Here is a 16,179-nt window from a genome sequence, read left to right as displayed (position 1 = left end):
GGAGACTGTATAGCTGTACGATTTATATTATACACATACATACTTGAGTTCGCACAATCTATGAAGTTTTTCCTTTAAGAAATTCTCCAGACTCTTTCAGTAGATACTAAGAAATCCACAAATGTCAAGTGTGACACAGATGAACACTGTATTATTAGTCTCATGAATACTGTGGTTATCACCTAATTGCGTGTACGGGTTTTAGTTAAACCTGGGAGGCAAGAATTAAATTTCAAGAATGCCTGCACTGACCAAGAGTGAACTAAGTTCTGTACTCTGCCTCATATGGCTATTTCGCAAGGATAAATTATTCAAAAGTCTACACAACACAGCAATCCAATTGCTTTTCCTGATTCATAAATCCTGCTAAATTCAGATCCAGGTTTGGCAAATCTCCCTGTACAGAGGTAGTATGCTTTTTAAAATAAATTCTCTAGTAAATGCTTTCACAAAATTCAAAAAAGCATCCTTTCTAAAAGAAGAGTCTTTGCTTCTTTGTTCCGTAATATCCATTTAAATCTCTAACTTTGGTAACGATAAGATACTTTAAAATATCTTTCAATCTGAAAAGAAAAATATTGCTTTTTAAATGAAAAATACAGGCTAATCTTAAACGGCTATAAATACATATGAAGGTTGCGCTCTTTTAAGATCAACTAGTTAGGTGATAGTTATTCATTAGTCAACACTACTTTTTTAATGATCTGTCATTTTTTCCCTATTTTTCCTTTCCTTGATCATTAACTATTAGTGTGAGCAAACATAGCTAGGAATATAGAACTGATCTTTCTTTTTATTCAGAAAAGCAGTGTTTCCAAACGTATGTTATGACTTAGCATGGAAAATACACGCTATCCTAAGGCTTAAAATGTTCATGTAATCAAAACCATACACAGCGTGAATGGTTAGAACAAATTAAATGCTCTCAACATAAGCCTGAAATAATTTAAATGGTATTTTTGAATTATAAATACAAAAAATCAGTTCAGCTGTGCAAAGACATTTCTTGCTAATGAAATACATTTTTGCTGTGTTTATAGTAAACAAGCTAATTTGCAATTATGTTCTACATAACAGACCTTCAGAAGGGCAATTTCAGAGTGGAATTTAGATGCTGGCACTCAGTGCCTGGACTTGCTGTTCGCGGCTGGGAGGAGTTCGACGTGTCAGCTGAGCTGGTCACTGCAGCCCCTCCGAAATGCCAAGTCCCAGGATTTAGGGGACAACTCCTCTGCACTGTGGCCTCTAGTCCTCTCCCAGGTGCAGGAAGACCTTGAACTGCCTACAACCATTCCTCTCAGAGTTGAATATAACTGCTTAACCTTTCAGAACAACAGTAGTAGGGAGTCCCATCTGCTCTATCGTAGCATAGTGGTGAGCGTTCTGGTATGGTTTCAGGCTGTTTCCAGGCAAACCCACAAATGTCAAGAGTATGCTCTCAAAATAAGCTTTTCTTGGGTATGGATGCCAGTATATGGTGGGAATGAGAGACACTCACTACTCTTGTGGAACTTGAGCTGATTTGCAAAAAATAAAGAAAAGTTAATTCCGGGAAAAAAAAAAAAAAAAAGAAGCCAGAGCGTGGATCTGTAGGCTAGTGCTTTGAGTGCTCATCTGAGTGTTCAGATTCCGGTTCTTGCTCCAGAGAATAAATATTTTGTTCAAATCCTCCATATGAAAATGGTTATCAAATTCTGCAAAAGAGAGAGAGAGAGGAAAAAAAAAAAAAAAAGGATGTCATGAAAGTTAATTATAAATGTTTTTCAGATAAATTTAAGAAAAAAAATCAAAGAAGGTAGCTTCTTACTATGTGTTGGGAAAAGTGTTTGTCCTTTAGAATGGGGAACATTTAATCAGAAGTGTATATGTTCACTAACACTTCTTAATACTTTTAGAGTTTTTTTTTTTTTTGCAACATTATTGATGAAGAAAGGATTGGCAGAGTCGCAAAGCTCTGTTCATGGGTGTACACAGTTGTTTCTGTTTCTGTATGTATTTGTTGTGTTCATTTACGGAGTGAACGTCAATATTTTCATATTAAAATTCCAATATGGAATAATTTAAAAACATTGTACTGAGATTGAACACTAACAGATCTATTCTTTACAGAATAGGCATATATTGTTCCTATTGATACTGTTTGGGATTCTTCACTGTACAACATCTGTGGGTTTTTTTATTTCTTTTTTTTTTTAACTAAAAGATAGTTTTTCTTCTATCTTGCTTCATGTGGTGTAATCTCTTTGCCATTGAGAATTCTTAGGAAGTAAAATACTACTCACTGTGAGTTAAAAGAAGAACTGAGCCCTTAATTTAATACAAGATATTTTACAAACCCAAAAAATTGTAGTTGTCAGGCAACATAATTTTATCATATCTTCTTTGTACTATATTTACTATGATGAAGAGAATTCGCTAAGGTGCTATATGAATGTACTGTTTTTACATCAGTGTGTTCTAACATGATGCTCTGTTTTACTATCTGCTCAATATTTTCTTGTTAGGTATTAATGTTTTTTGCTTTTTTAAAGAAAAATGGGATTTTGTTCTTTACTGAATTATTAAAAGTGAAATAAACAGCAAATTGTAACAATCTAGAAAATATTTCATCTCAGAAAACGTTAAAAGAAAAAAAAAAAAAAAAACGTGGCAAGCATCCTTTAAACCGGAGATACAATTGGTTTTCATTGTGAAGCATTTCAGAGACTCTGATGGAACTGGTATTTCTTACTGCTTTCATCTAAATGTTAAAGTTTCAGTTTTATGTTAAGCAATGTTTTAATAAGTGTTAAATTAGCAATACTAATACAGATCATGTATTATGAGCTGAAGAAGTGTCACATCCTCAGATGGCACAGCATGATGGTTTGCAAAAAACAGCCTTTTTGCAAAGTACAGATGAATTATAATGAAAATAAATTAAATTATTTCATTGTCTTAGTCTATACACTAAGACAAGTGAATTAAAATATCGCCACTGTTTCATCAACTTTTCAGATAAAGTAAGACAAGGGGATTAATCCTGCCCTTGGAGATTGAAATTACAAAAATTTCGCTCCCTTTAGTGGAAGCAAAATTGGCTTATTTAACATAAAAGCCTGGAAGTGTTGATTTCATATAATTATTCCTTTTGGATATAAATGGACATTTGTCTTTTCCATTTTTCTTTTTGGCCATCCTGGAAAGATGAAGCCAAAAAGAAAACCCTCCAAATGGATGTCTTTTGGTAGCTCATAATGGCATTTTCCAAGTTCTTGCCTCTTTTAGTAGTTTTGAAACAGCAAATATATTCTGTGTCTCTGAGGGATTCATGTCCTCTAATTTCAATCAGCACAGCTGGGCATGTAGCCTAAGGCTAGATTGCGGCTTCCATTGTAAAAGCAGAGAAAGAGGAACACACCCCAAATCACTGCAGTCTATAATAGCTGTTTAAGACCTATTCTTCTCTGTTGACTATGGAGACAGGCTACGCATGGAGTCTGACCTGAAGTTCAACCCTTAAGGATGTGGGAGGTCTGTTTCTTTTGCACAATTGCGTGCAAAATACATACAAACCAACACATAAACATATGATACGTATAAACCTTTAAACCAAGTATTTAAAGGTAATTTGCTATCAACAGCACCACTGCTGTTGTGGTGCTTCACAGCAGGGATGTCTGATATCTTCTTCATATATACTATCTTCCATTGCAATGAAAATAATTGGTTCAGTTTTAAAATGGGAAAAAAGAATCTCCCCCTTCATTTACTACATGTTAGTTTAAAGATGATATTAAGTACAGAGAAAGGTTAATTATGAAAACATTTCCATAATAGTAGTGTGTTGTCATAAGGTTAGACTGGCATCTGGGAAGATACTAGGCTATTTTTAGCCATGTTTCTAGATGGTTTTTTAACTGTCATACTACTTACCACAAATTTTGGAATAAAATTCCACTTTATACTGACAGTCAGTAAAAAGGCTCTTAAAATGCCATATAGCACTTGAAAGCACTTTAAGTATGGTTACATTATTAATTAAACCCTTTACTAGCTCTTTGGTAGGCTTATGCAAGAGTTTCATATTTACAGGGTAAAGCTGAACATAACAGCTAATGCTAATTTCCTCTATTCAGCGAGTTAAATAGCTGTCTTCCCTCTTTCTTGCTCTTTACTCATTAACTTTTTTTTTTTTTTTTTCCCCTTTAGCCAGTTCTGGAGAACTGAGCTGGCAACCATGGTGATCTCAGCTTGGGAGTGTGAATTCTCAGTCTCAACTCAGAGTTACTGTGTTTGTGCTATCACTTTATGAGATATTCCAGCTTCTCATAACATTTTCTGAAACCAGCAGAAGCACGGAGTGCTGTTTCTTGGTGTCTTTCCCATGAAGTTATTAGGGTGGGTTTTCTTTACAGATTACTACATCAAGCAAAGGCATGAAAAGAAGGCAATATCAAGAAAAAAAAAAAGCTATACAAAAGACCTACTTTTAATTTTTAAAAGTACTTTCCAAACCTTCTTTGTGATCAGGCGTCATCTATCCTTAGCCATTTGAATAGAAGAGCTATGAGCACTGCAATGACAAGAAAAGGTTAAATAAATACTTTGTGCAATACTAGCAATGGGAAGAAAGTATGTGTTGCTGGGCAACAGGGTCAACCAGGTACAATTCTTTTGTGTGATTGCACTTAAACCTTTAAACTTATTATTTAAAGTCGGTTGTTTGATGGGGTCTCATTATTGTGTTAACCCTTTCACAGCGAACGGGTGCCCATGATGGTGCCTAGAACTGCTCGTTTTTGCTCTCTCAGTTAAAATAAATAGATTCAGCTTTAAAAAGTATTGTGTTAAGAATGCACACTGATATGGTAGAGAAAGAATAAGAGAATATTAGCTGTCCACCCAGCCTAATGCACAGTCACCAGAATACTGGTGGGGGTGGGAACGTAACAGAGGCGGTGAACAGTTCCTATCCTTGCCCATAGCACTTGTAAAATTTTTGGAAATAAATGTAAGATAGGAGAAGACGCTTTGGCTTAATGCCCTTCTCTTTAAGAAGGGTATTAGTTAGGTTGCTTTGCTTTTGTATTTGTTTTGTAACAGTAAGGGCCAAAAATGCATATAATCACAGAGAGAAAAACATACCTTAAAGGAAATGTGACAGTGGGTTACTGTATGTGCTGTCCTTTCTCAAAAGTATGTTCACTTTCTTCTGACAAAGTCTACCTCTGCAGTTTAAGATATTCTGACTCTTTCCTCACTACACCTTGCACCACCAACAGCAGAGGTCTTAAGACATAAATTAAGCCCTAACGTCGACACTTGCTGCTGCTGAAAGTCCCCTGCTTCGTGCTGTTACCCCTTGTGAGATTTCAATTCATTTGCAACTTTTGAGTCTATTCTGCTTTCCACATTACACTTTGAACAGCATGTGCAAGCATTGCCTCTCTCTCTCTTTAATTTTAGTACCGAATAAACGAACATCATGGTGGGTAAATATTGCAGAACCACCTTCACCTCAGTTCGGGAAACTGGGCCTGTTGCTGCCACTGATAGCTCAGAATTACTTCCTTCGTTTGGCCATTGCTCACCATATGTAAGTGCCATTTCTGCTGAGAAGGCAGCAAGCATGCCATAATGAGACACCCTTCTAAAGGAGCAGGGCTAACTCAATTTTTCCCATATAATCATAAGGATGCAGTATTTAATTGTGTCAAAATTTCATGCATACCTTTTCATCTTCATGAATATCTAGCAAAACAAACTGGTTTTGTTATTCACTCCTGCAAATGATTCCTGGCAGCAATCTGCTTTTGCATTTACGAACTGAGCCAGGTTTCTTTCCTCCACAGAGCTGAATAGCTTCTTTCAAGGAAGGAAAAAAATAAAAAAATAAACCCAACCCAAAACAGGTCTTCTCTCTAGTGCTTGTCTAGTTAGCTTTCAAAGATGCAATCTCTTCCATATGTTCCCTCCCCTCTCTCCCTAAAACTGTATTTTAAAATCAACATGTGGTCTCCCTGATACCTCAGCTCACTCCCATGTGCATACTCTTATTTTCTTTTGGAAATGGGCATTTTTTGTGGCCCCCAAATTCTTAAATTTGGGGAGTAAATGACAAAATGCAGACAGCAAATTTCTTCAAAGTTCCTTTTTTTTTTTTTTTTTTTTTAAGAAGAATTCAAAATAAAGCATTCAATATATTCCCTCAAAGGAAATGAAATGTTTTCTTGACAGTGTTTTGTGTTAACTTTCCCTCAAACAAAAGCAAACAAACAAAAAGTCAGGTAAGGCTTTTGGGGTAAGTAAGTGTGTGTGGCGGGGGTGCATGTTTAATTTAAAACAAAAATTAAAAAAAAAACACATCTACACCAAAGACTTTAAGCTCTCTAGTTAAAGAGAGAAACTCTTTTCTGATCCAAGCAGTGTATCAAAAATAATTTGGGCATTAACTTTTCTACAGTGAATCACTCTTTCTTTTGATACTAAGCCAATTCCATAAAATATAATTTCTTGGGTAATATCTCTTGCCAAGCTGTTGCATGTCTTTTGTAAACAGATGCTACTTTTATTGAATATTGATTACAATTAATCCCTTTACCTTGACCATAAACTATTGTTAAATTATTTTTTCTTGTCTTGTTCTATTTGAAAACTGCTTTTTCTCTTTTATACTTAGCAAATAAATTGTTCTTTTCAATAGCTTTAAGACAAGCACCTTAAAACAATAGATTAGGAACCCACATGTAAATTCTATACTAATAGTATATTTAGAAAATGTATATAAGGCATAAAAGTGTGTTTAAACTTTTCTCTGCTCTAAAAAAAAAATATGGAGTGTCTTTGTTTCAGGGCTTTGTGAGAAAAAGGATACAACTAAAAAGAAATTACTGGAAAAAAATCCCTTTCCCAAACATTTTCATCTCTTGTGCCAGCAGAAAACATCACATTTCTCCAGTTTTACTTCATGAAACTCAGTTTCTTTGTATCATATATTTCCATCCCCTCCATAAAATTAGGTCAGATCCCCATCAGGTCTGCATATATTTACTTCAATGAACTTTTTTTTTTACGCTTTCTAAAAATTGGGCAAACATTTTCCACAGTCCTAAAGAAGGAAATATTGCAAAGATTCTGTTTTTCTCCTTCCTTGTTTTTATAGGTAATGGTAAGCAGTTTCTCATTTATTTTCACAGAGACAGATTCCCTGAGAAAAGAAAATCTGGTCGCATTTCTCCGTCACCAATTTTTGCCATTGTTTGCTTCATATCCAGACTTTGCTGCTCCCCTTATTGCTGAAAGCTCAAATTCACATAGAGACAACAAACAAACAAAAAGGTTTTGCAATTCAATAGCGTTTCTCGCAGAGAGGGGAGCATGAGAAAAAGGATCCGAATCTGCCTTCGATATTTCATGGGAATCTAAGTTAAGCAGAGGAAAAAAAAAAAAAAAAAGGAAAAAAACTAAGAAAACATTTTGTTCTGCTGGCCTGTCTTTTCGCTGTGACATTTCTTCCATTTCATGGGCCTCTGCGGATACGTGATCTGAAGCTCGCTGCACAGAGTGGGAACTTTTCTATTAACTTCACACTACCTCACCGCGCCACTTCAGTCATATATCTTCTGTCATGTAAGCCAGCTTGCTTTCTGCTCCAACTACGCCGTGCTGCGTACATGTACCCTCTAGCTGCCGATGTGGTTTTAATTCTGGGATGAATTACTAACACAGCAAACGCTTACGCAGATGTTTAGGTCAGAGAGGTGTGTGCTCCCGCTGAGGCTGGGTGCTGGCACCAAACGTGGCAAGCTCCATCACCTGGAAGATGCCTTGGGCGTGCGTTACAGCACCGCACTTCCCGGCCTTGCGTTCAGCAAGCCGGCAGCTAGCGTGGTTTAAAACCTTACTGCTCTGCAGCTGTTCTGTATATTCCCCTCTCCCTGCTTTGCTTAAAGTTGCAGCCCCAAGAGTGGAGTCAGCGGAAGAGAAGAGCTCAGTAAAACTCAGTCCAGGGTCTTTTTATGCAAACCTCTTTTCACTGGTATTTTAAACAAGCTGCCAGGCTGCCAGAGGCTTTGCCCCGCGTTCCCGTCTGCTCCTGTCCCACTAGGCAGCGGCGTCTGGCAGGGGAGCCAGCAAACAGCTTGTCTGGTAACAAACTCAACCGCTTTTCTACATTTCCTTCCATATCGAAAACAATCCCTCTCGCTGCTGTTTGTGTAGTTATCACATTTTAAGACAGCAAGTTTTGGAATAGCAAAGTTATAAAGCTATTAAGGTAAGCAAAAAATTGGTTTTGACTGTCAGGTTTTCCAATGCACAGTTATTAACAATGGCTCAGAACCAGTAACAAATTATGAGACGTTTCTTTTTTCCCCCCACTGAATTTAGTTTTCTTTTGTTTGTTTGTTCCCCCCTTCCTCCCCCTCCCCGCAGTCAAAGTAGAGAGGACTAAAACACCCCAAAACCAAGAGCAAGCCCTTCCCACCCTTACTTCCCAGTTTGCAGAGATTTAGAACTTTTCAATATTTACCCACATGGAAACATTTACCATCTGGTGAGCATACTTTGGTCAGACTCTCTGCTCCCAGTAGTCAGAATGTCTTGGAAAAATTCCTAGTTCTTATTAAAAAAAAAAAAAAAAAAAAAAAAAGAGAGAACAAAACCTTTGTCTGTGCCAGTGTAGTTTGTGAGCCAGATGCTTATCTCATTTACACTGGTGCAAATGGCTAAATCCAATACTAGTTGAAAAACAAAAGTTATATCTCTTTTTTTTCCTTCTGTATGATTTTATTTTCTTCAATGTAATGCTACAATTAAACAGACTATAAATGATTAGAGTAGCTCAAAAGCCTTTTAAGGGGGACAGGATTAGTTTAACTCAGGATAAGAAACCAGCTACTTAAATTTAGATAAATTTACACAAGATCACTTCCCTTGTGTCTCACGAAAACGAGTGCTAGAGTGGATTTCCCAAGCATTTGAAAGCCATTATCAGGATCCTGGAACAGCTCCTCCTGCCTCATCTCAGTATAAGTTCTGCAAAAACATGTTTCTTCCAAAATAGTCTTTACTGCAAAGGATAAAATTCAGGATTTCATACATGAGATATATCTACAAGCTCTATTATGAGAGCATTTCCTACTCGTTCCACACTTCCAAAATGCTGGATTCAATAGCTTAACTCTCTCCGTTGTGCTTTTCCTAATAGACTGATTTTCAGGTTTTGTTCTATAATGGTATAAAATTTAACAAAAGGAAATTATTTCTATTCTCTCCATATATCTTGTTTGATACAGTTCACTAAAGTTTTCAGACAAAAATGTGAGAGACACAAAGAAGCAATTAGGAAAAATGTTTATAGCCTTCAGGAGAATTGTTCATTTTTTATCCCTTTTGTTGGAAAACAGATCTTTTCTCCCATATGGTACCTTAGAACAGAGTTTTGGCACTTAAACTGCTATTTGCAACATACTCCTAAGTGCTAATGCACCTTTTTTTTTTTTCTCAATTGCTTTTTTTAGTTTTCTGTTGTGTCTAAGTAATCACCGTCTGTTAGAGAGAACGTGTCTTTTTTTTTTCCTTTTTTTTTCTTTTTTTTCTTTTTTCCCTCTGGCTGTGCTGGAGGGCAGATGAGGACATGCTAACTACTTCTCTTTGGAGCTTTTTTAAGAGAATAGGAACTATTTGTAAGAAATCATTCATCTGTTAAATTTATTTATTTATTTATTTACTGCAGCAAAAGAAAGGCTACAGAAAGAAATGAAGCTGAATTGCCCTAACAATGCTACTGAAGGACATTTTTCCTTTGGGATATCCTACCATATATTTGTAGTAAGCATTTAGGATGGTGTCTAAACAGGCAAAGCAGAGAAATTATTGTAACTCATTCCTTGAGCCTGGAGGCAGCAATTCCACTGCCACTGAAGAGGAAACAGTTGTAAGAAGATAGTAACAAAGTGAAGAATGACACAGGCATTTCTACCACTCACAAAATACTCCACATTTCCAGTTACTTCAGGCTTACTCCAAAAACCACTGAAGTTAGGGAGAGTCTACACCTTCATTTCAACTGGTCTTTGGTAACATCCTAATTTGCCAATTGTCTTTAATCATTAAACCAGTCTTGGCAAAAGCACTTTGAGAGAACAGTCACAGAAACAAAATAGTGCTGGTACTGATGGTCTTAAAGAAATTGTATTTGGAGTTATCCAAAATCTCATGAAAATCAATTATCATGATTTCCTCTAAGCTGAAAATAGGGTTTTGTGGTTCTTCCCCACTTTGTTTCCTATCATCTCATCACCTCTGTGCACCGTCCTGGGTACAAATAATCAATTCAGTTTGGTAGGTCAAACTGAGGAAGAAAATATAGATCATAATCAAAACATAATTTAAAAGTTTGTTGTTAATTCTGATCTGTCACGTGATCCAGTTCACCTCTTGACTATATCTCTGCCTGTGCTGGCATAGCTGAGGGAATGGAGCTACACTGGATTCATTTCTGTGGCTGACTCTGTCAATATAAAGTCATTTTGAAATGATGGCTTAACTGTCATCCATCACACAGGCCTAGAGGTATTACTAAATGATCAGAACAGTAATATTAAATGTGAGAATAAGACCACAGCATTTGTTTTAGGTATCTCATTAGGTGCCTACCAAAGGTCCACCTCTCGTGAGTGTAGGCAAACACAAGCCTCCAAAGAAGTATTCAGAGCCAGAGCATAGCTCCTTACAGCAGGAAAAGTCTAACTCTCTCCCCATGTCTCAGTACAGGAGATCAGCCTCCTAATACTGACATCTGACATTAGATGAAGACACTGTGTAGTTAACTTCTAAGCAGTTATCTATAACCCCTGCTGTATCTACTGCCCCTTTACTTTAGTACACATACTAGCATATCTAATAATCTTCTTGTCTCAGATCTAAAGAGATTTAAAAAATAAATCAACAGAGGGAAAGAAGGAAGTCTTAATTCAAGCAGATGAACCAAAGCACAGATATACTAAGAAAGTATCATAGAAAGGATCATAGAGCAAAACTACAGCAGAACCCTGGGCCAGGTCCACATCTCATCGGTGTCTTCTCATCTCTGAGCTGTAAATATTTGTTTTGATTTTACTTCTTCACTGGCATTTTGTGATTTTACACAACCTATAATCTCATGATTATAAGAAGATTCAAAACAAAAAGTAAGCACCTGCTAGATTACATATCTTAAAAAACAGTTCCTGTAAAGAAATCCTCTTTAATTTCATTTTTATCTCTTACTATATTTTTGCTAACCATTGTTGTAGGCAAGAATTTTCTACACTTTAAAATCATACTGATTTGAGAATTTCAGTGTGAAAGGCATAAGTTAGGATTTATTTGAATGCCAGCTATGAATGAGTCTATCTTCATATCCAAAGAGCTGAATGCTGTTCCTAGTAGATTAGTGAAGAGCTGAGTATAAATCAGCAGCTTTGTGAATTAGTTAAAAAAAAAAAAAAAAAAAAAGAAGAAGAAGAAGAAGAAGAAGAAAAGAAAGAAATCTAGGAATCTTTTTCTAGTTGTATTTAAAAAAATCTTCCAATTGGAATTTATTAGTATGTTAAATATTTTTCAAAATGCTTAATCACATGTATATTTTAGTACACAAAGGGCATAAAGGTAAATAACGAGACATAACATGTCAACAGATAACTGTTGAATGAGTGAACCAGGCTGCAGAGAACAAACACAGAGACTATGTCTAAAATGTAGGGCCTTGACATTTTCCCAGTTTCTGAGTCTGGATGTCTACCGTCAGTGTTTCCCGTAATTCCCGCTATTGGGCAAAGGGTTCAGCAAGAGACTGCAAGAGTGTGAGCAGAAGAAAATCACGGAGACAAACCTCATAAGAAACAGTTTTCACAGTGAGAGGCTACAAAGTCATGGCAATGTGGAAGGAGTGTTGTGAGAGAAGTGCAGGGGGGAACACGGAGGGGTGTTTTTCTGCACAGCTGTAGACCTGAGGATAGAAAACCAGCGACTAATTGGATTGAGTCTTGTACAATTTTTCTAATATAAATTCCAAGATCCCTTGGGTTTTTTAAGATTGAAAATGGCATTTGGAATTGCAAGTGATTCACAGTTTTGGAAAATAACTGCAATTTTCTGTTTGCAAGTTGAGCAGGGGTTTTCAGCTTTAAAAATAATGATGTCAGAAAAACTCTGTTGTAACATGGAGGGAGATGGCGAAACTAGAAAGGATAAAACTACATCAATCCTTTCCATTTCTTAGAGGGCTAGACACAAAAGTTATGACCTTTAGTAAAGCAATTTAAAAAAAATGACAAGGATGGGAAAAAAGCTTCTAGTGCGGCCAATCCTGCTGGGAGGCAGGAGAGATTGAGAGATGTCAGAGAGCCATAGCATAGATCAATATCAGGTAGATTCAGGAAGGCAAGAGAGACTAGAGAAAATAGAGATGAAGAATATGAGCTGATAGAATTTACACCTACATGAACACATTTGTCTGGGCTGTCACTTAAAAAAGGCAGCAACTCAGACGAAAAAGAAAAGATATTTTCTATGTGTGTAATCCATTTTTAAATAACTTATTTTTTGGTAGTGGTAAAAGAGAAAGTGCTGAAGCCAAATGGGACCTAAAAAGTCAGATCTGAGACACTAGACCTCTAGTATATCGAGATTTTTATTGTGAAGACTAGGTTCAGAGTTGCTATATACATCTTAAAATGTCTGAAGCTGCAACTGGTTCCGAAGATATTTTCAATATCTTTCATCTCAACCTATACGAATGGTAACAGTCTACTCAACTTATGTGATTACACAAGCTCATTTTTTTAATTGAGTTTTTTATATTTCTGCTTTAGATAAGCAAATAAAATAGTATAAAAATTTGTTAGTTGTACTCACAGTTTCTCACACTTGTAATTTTGTTTATTTTTCTTTTTTAATTAGAAGGAAAATCAAGTACAAAGAAATGGAAAATTAACATAACCTCTCAATATTTTCAAAGGAGTTTAGACTGATTCTGGTCAATAAATGGAAAAGGTTTGTAATTATTTTTGGATAGAATTCAGCTTTGTGAATATTGATGTTCAGTGCCATTTTAGATATTATAGAGTATCAGAGACATCTGAGATTCAGGGTTGATTAATATAGTATGAGACCTATGGGAAATCCACAGCCTTCAGGAATGGCAGATGGAAGACAAGTATGATAGCTTTCAGGGTAAAATGACTATAAACATCAATAAAGCACCAGAATTACTCCCATGGACTGAAATCAATTTTGCATAACTACACAAAAGTAAAACCTAGGCATCAGGTTTAACATACGCAGTGTAGGAGCACCTATAGCCAGTAGAGCGCAGGGCTGTTCATCTTGTGCTGGAATAGATTAAATGCCAAAAAGAGGTGGGAGCCTCTCAGGGGACATCTCTCGCAAGGGGCTGCGATGGACTCTGGGTGACTAGCTTAGACAAGACTTTCAGTGTTTGTGGACTGATGCTTTGGTTGAGTGACCTAAATCCCCTGGTTTTGTCTGTTTATCTCTTTCCCTCCACACCTCCATTCTCAAAGGGTGCTCAGACAAATTGATGTTTTACACTTAACAGGCTTATGTCTGTGCTTTTTTTATTATTATTTTTTAAAGAAAGAGCAATACTTACTGTCAGAGTTTGCTATCTTACTAATTTTGAATCATTATACAAAAACCTAAGGATCAGTTTGAAAGCCTGACCATTTTATTGCAATATCTTGGGCTTGTCTTTTTTTCTAAAACACTAATGTCTTGCCATCATCATTTTAATGTTTAGATCTGCAAGGAACAGTACTTTGACTAAATAATGTATAGCATTATTAAACTCACCTTTATTTATAACTTCCTTCCATGATCTAATAATTGTCCAAAATAGTAAAGAAAATTGCATCAAGTTAAAATGCTTTTGAGGGCAAAAAATGTTGTAATAGTCTCACAAACTAAAAAGTAAGAAATTTTTAAACAACTTTTAGCTTTCTTGTATTGATCATACTCATCAATAGTACAATCTGTGGGTCAGATGTTTATGTAGTAAATGTGAATTTTATGTTACTGAATGGATAACAACTTTATTCCAAGATGGTTTAGGCTTCGTACCACTGAAAAATACAGAGTCTGCCTCCAGAACAAAGTTTGTTCATAGTGGAGTCTGACCTTCTGCCATTTCACAATTCACATGCTGCTGGCTTTGCCCAAACCGCAGCTTGCCTAACCCCACGCTCTTGCAGAGTGTATGGTGAAGTCTACCAATATGTAATGGGGGGGGGGGGGGAATTGTTCATGGTTTTGAGCTAAAATTCAGTTTTTCAGCTTTAGACTCTCACTTGGTATTTGGATTAAGGGTGCCACCTACTGGTCCTATCATTTAGATGCGAAATACCCTATTTTATTTCTGTTCAGTGCCTTTTCTTCTTTCTCTAACAAATAAAACAACCTAATTCAAGTATTAGACAGGAATTATCTCCAGAATTGTATATGTTTCATATACAAAAACGTAAAGCAATCATAGAAAAGTTGCTGAATCAAATTTTGTTTGCATCAGTAGGCTTTGGATGAGAACTTATATGAAGATTCATACATCTCATATAATATTTTCCCTCAAATGAGCAAAAAATCAAAACCCACATGCGTTAGTATTTTTTGACTATTCAAAGTTCCCCACTGCTACTGCCATGTGGAGGAGTGATCTTACCTCTCCCCATTTTGAGGACCCAGGAAATAATATAATTTTCCTGCTCAAGACTTTCATTTCAGGTCTCTGACTCTTTCCTACACATTTTTTTCCTCTGTAGCACCTGTAGGACATGCCCATGTTCCTCCTCCTCATCCTTCCTTTCCTATCATTGTAGGACACACAGGAAAATCTGAAATTAGCTCTCATTTGAGATTGAAGCGTTTCATACAGAGAATAATGAAAGTATTTAATTTAACAAAAAAGAAGATCAAGAGGTATTTTAAATGCCATTTATAAAGTATTTTACAGAGAAAAATTACTGGATATTAAGGATGATCTTTAATCTGGCAGAGGAAGTCATAATAAGAAACAAATGGCTACAAATTAAAGCTTCACAAATTCTAACTTGTACTGTTTATTTCTAATTTTCAGCAGTTAGGATCATTAGTCTTTGGAAAACATGATCAAAGGTGGGAGTGGATTATCTGTCTCTTGTAGTCTTCAAACTGGGACTGGAAAACCAGCTTTAGTCTTAATTAAATTCTCTTGTCTCCATTATAGAACAAGTCGGAATCAATGATCTAATGTTTCCTTCTTCCTTTTCTAATTATGATTCTCAGAACTCTAACCACTGACACAAAAAGCCTGAGCACACATTTAGGCATCTGGACTACAAACCTCAGATCTGTGCCCACTAGAAGTCTAGAAGGAAAATAAAATATTGAGATGTATAAGGTAGACAGAGAAAAACAACAGCAAAGCTTGTATATTGCCATTAAAAATTTATAGTGTAGGACCTGTTTTTTCTAAACATGATGTTTGGCTCTGGGTGCCATAGCAGGAGACAGATAGGACAAAGCACAAAAGACCGATGGTATTGATTTTAGAAGATCAGAAAAACTGTGGCTCATCAGACCAGGCAGCATGTAGTTAAACAGGGTGACATTGCTAAATAAAATAAGTTTTCACAACTTTAATTCAAGTCCTTCAAGTGACTTGAAATTTCAGAGATAAAGGTTTCTGTAGATCCTTTCTAATTTTATCACGTAAGTTAGGAGAAAACTGAACTTTTTTTTTTTTTTTTTTTTTTTTTTAAGGACAAATAAAATCACCATCTTTGCAGTGAAAAGGGAGACTGCAGACTAATTCTGTCATTTCCTCCAGGCAAAGAACAGAGAAGAAGATTTCCTAATTTTTCTGGAAGTAATTTTTGTTATATTGAAGGCTGAGTATGAAATTGCTCTCAATTGCTGTATGTAGTCCCGAGGCTTTGGAGATTTCAGCCCTGTCCAATAGTAACAGGGAGAGAAGTAACAAAACCACCTAAAAATTTAAAAAGTATTGTGTGTACAAGAATCTCTCTTACGAAAAGAGCAACCAGCCAGCTGCCCGATGGTATGAACAGTTTTTAGGTAATGGAGCTATGTGATATAGCCATGTCACAGTAGTTTGAAGAGGCAACAGAAGAATTTGCTAAAAAAGCAGCCTATTGGTCA

The sequence above is a fragment of the Rhea pennata genome, chromosome 1 (assembly GCF_028389875.1).
Source record: "Rhea pennata isolate bPtePen1 chromosome 1, bPtePen1.pri, whole genome shotgun sequence".
NCBI classification, from domain to species: Eukaryota; Metazoa; Chordata; class Aves; order Rheiformes; family Rheidae; genus Rhea; species Rhea pennata.
Note: the sequence above shows the minus strand (reverse complement) of the source record.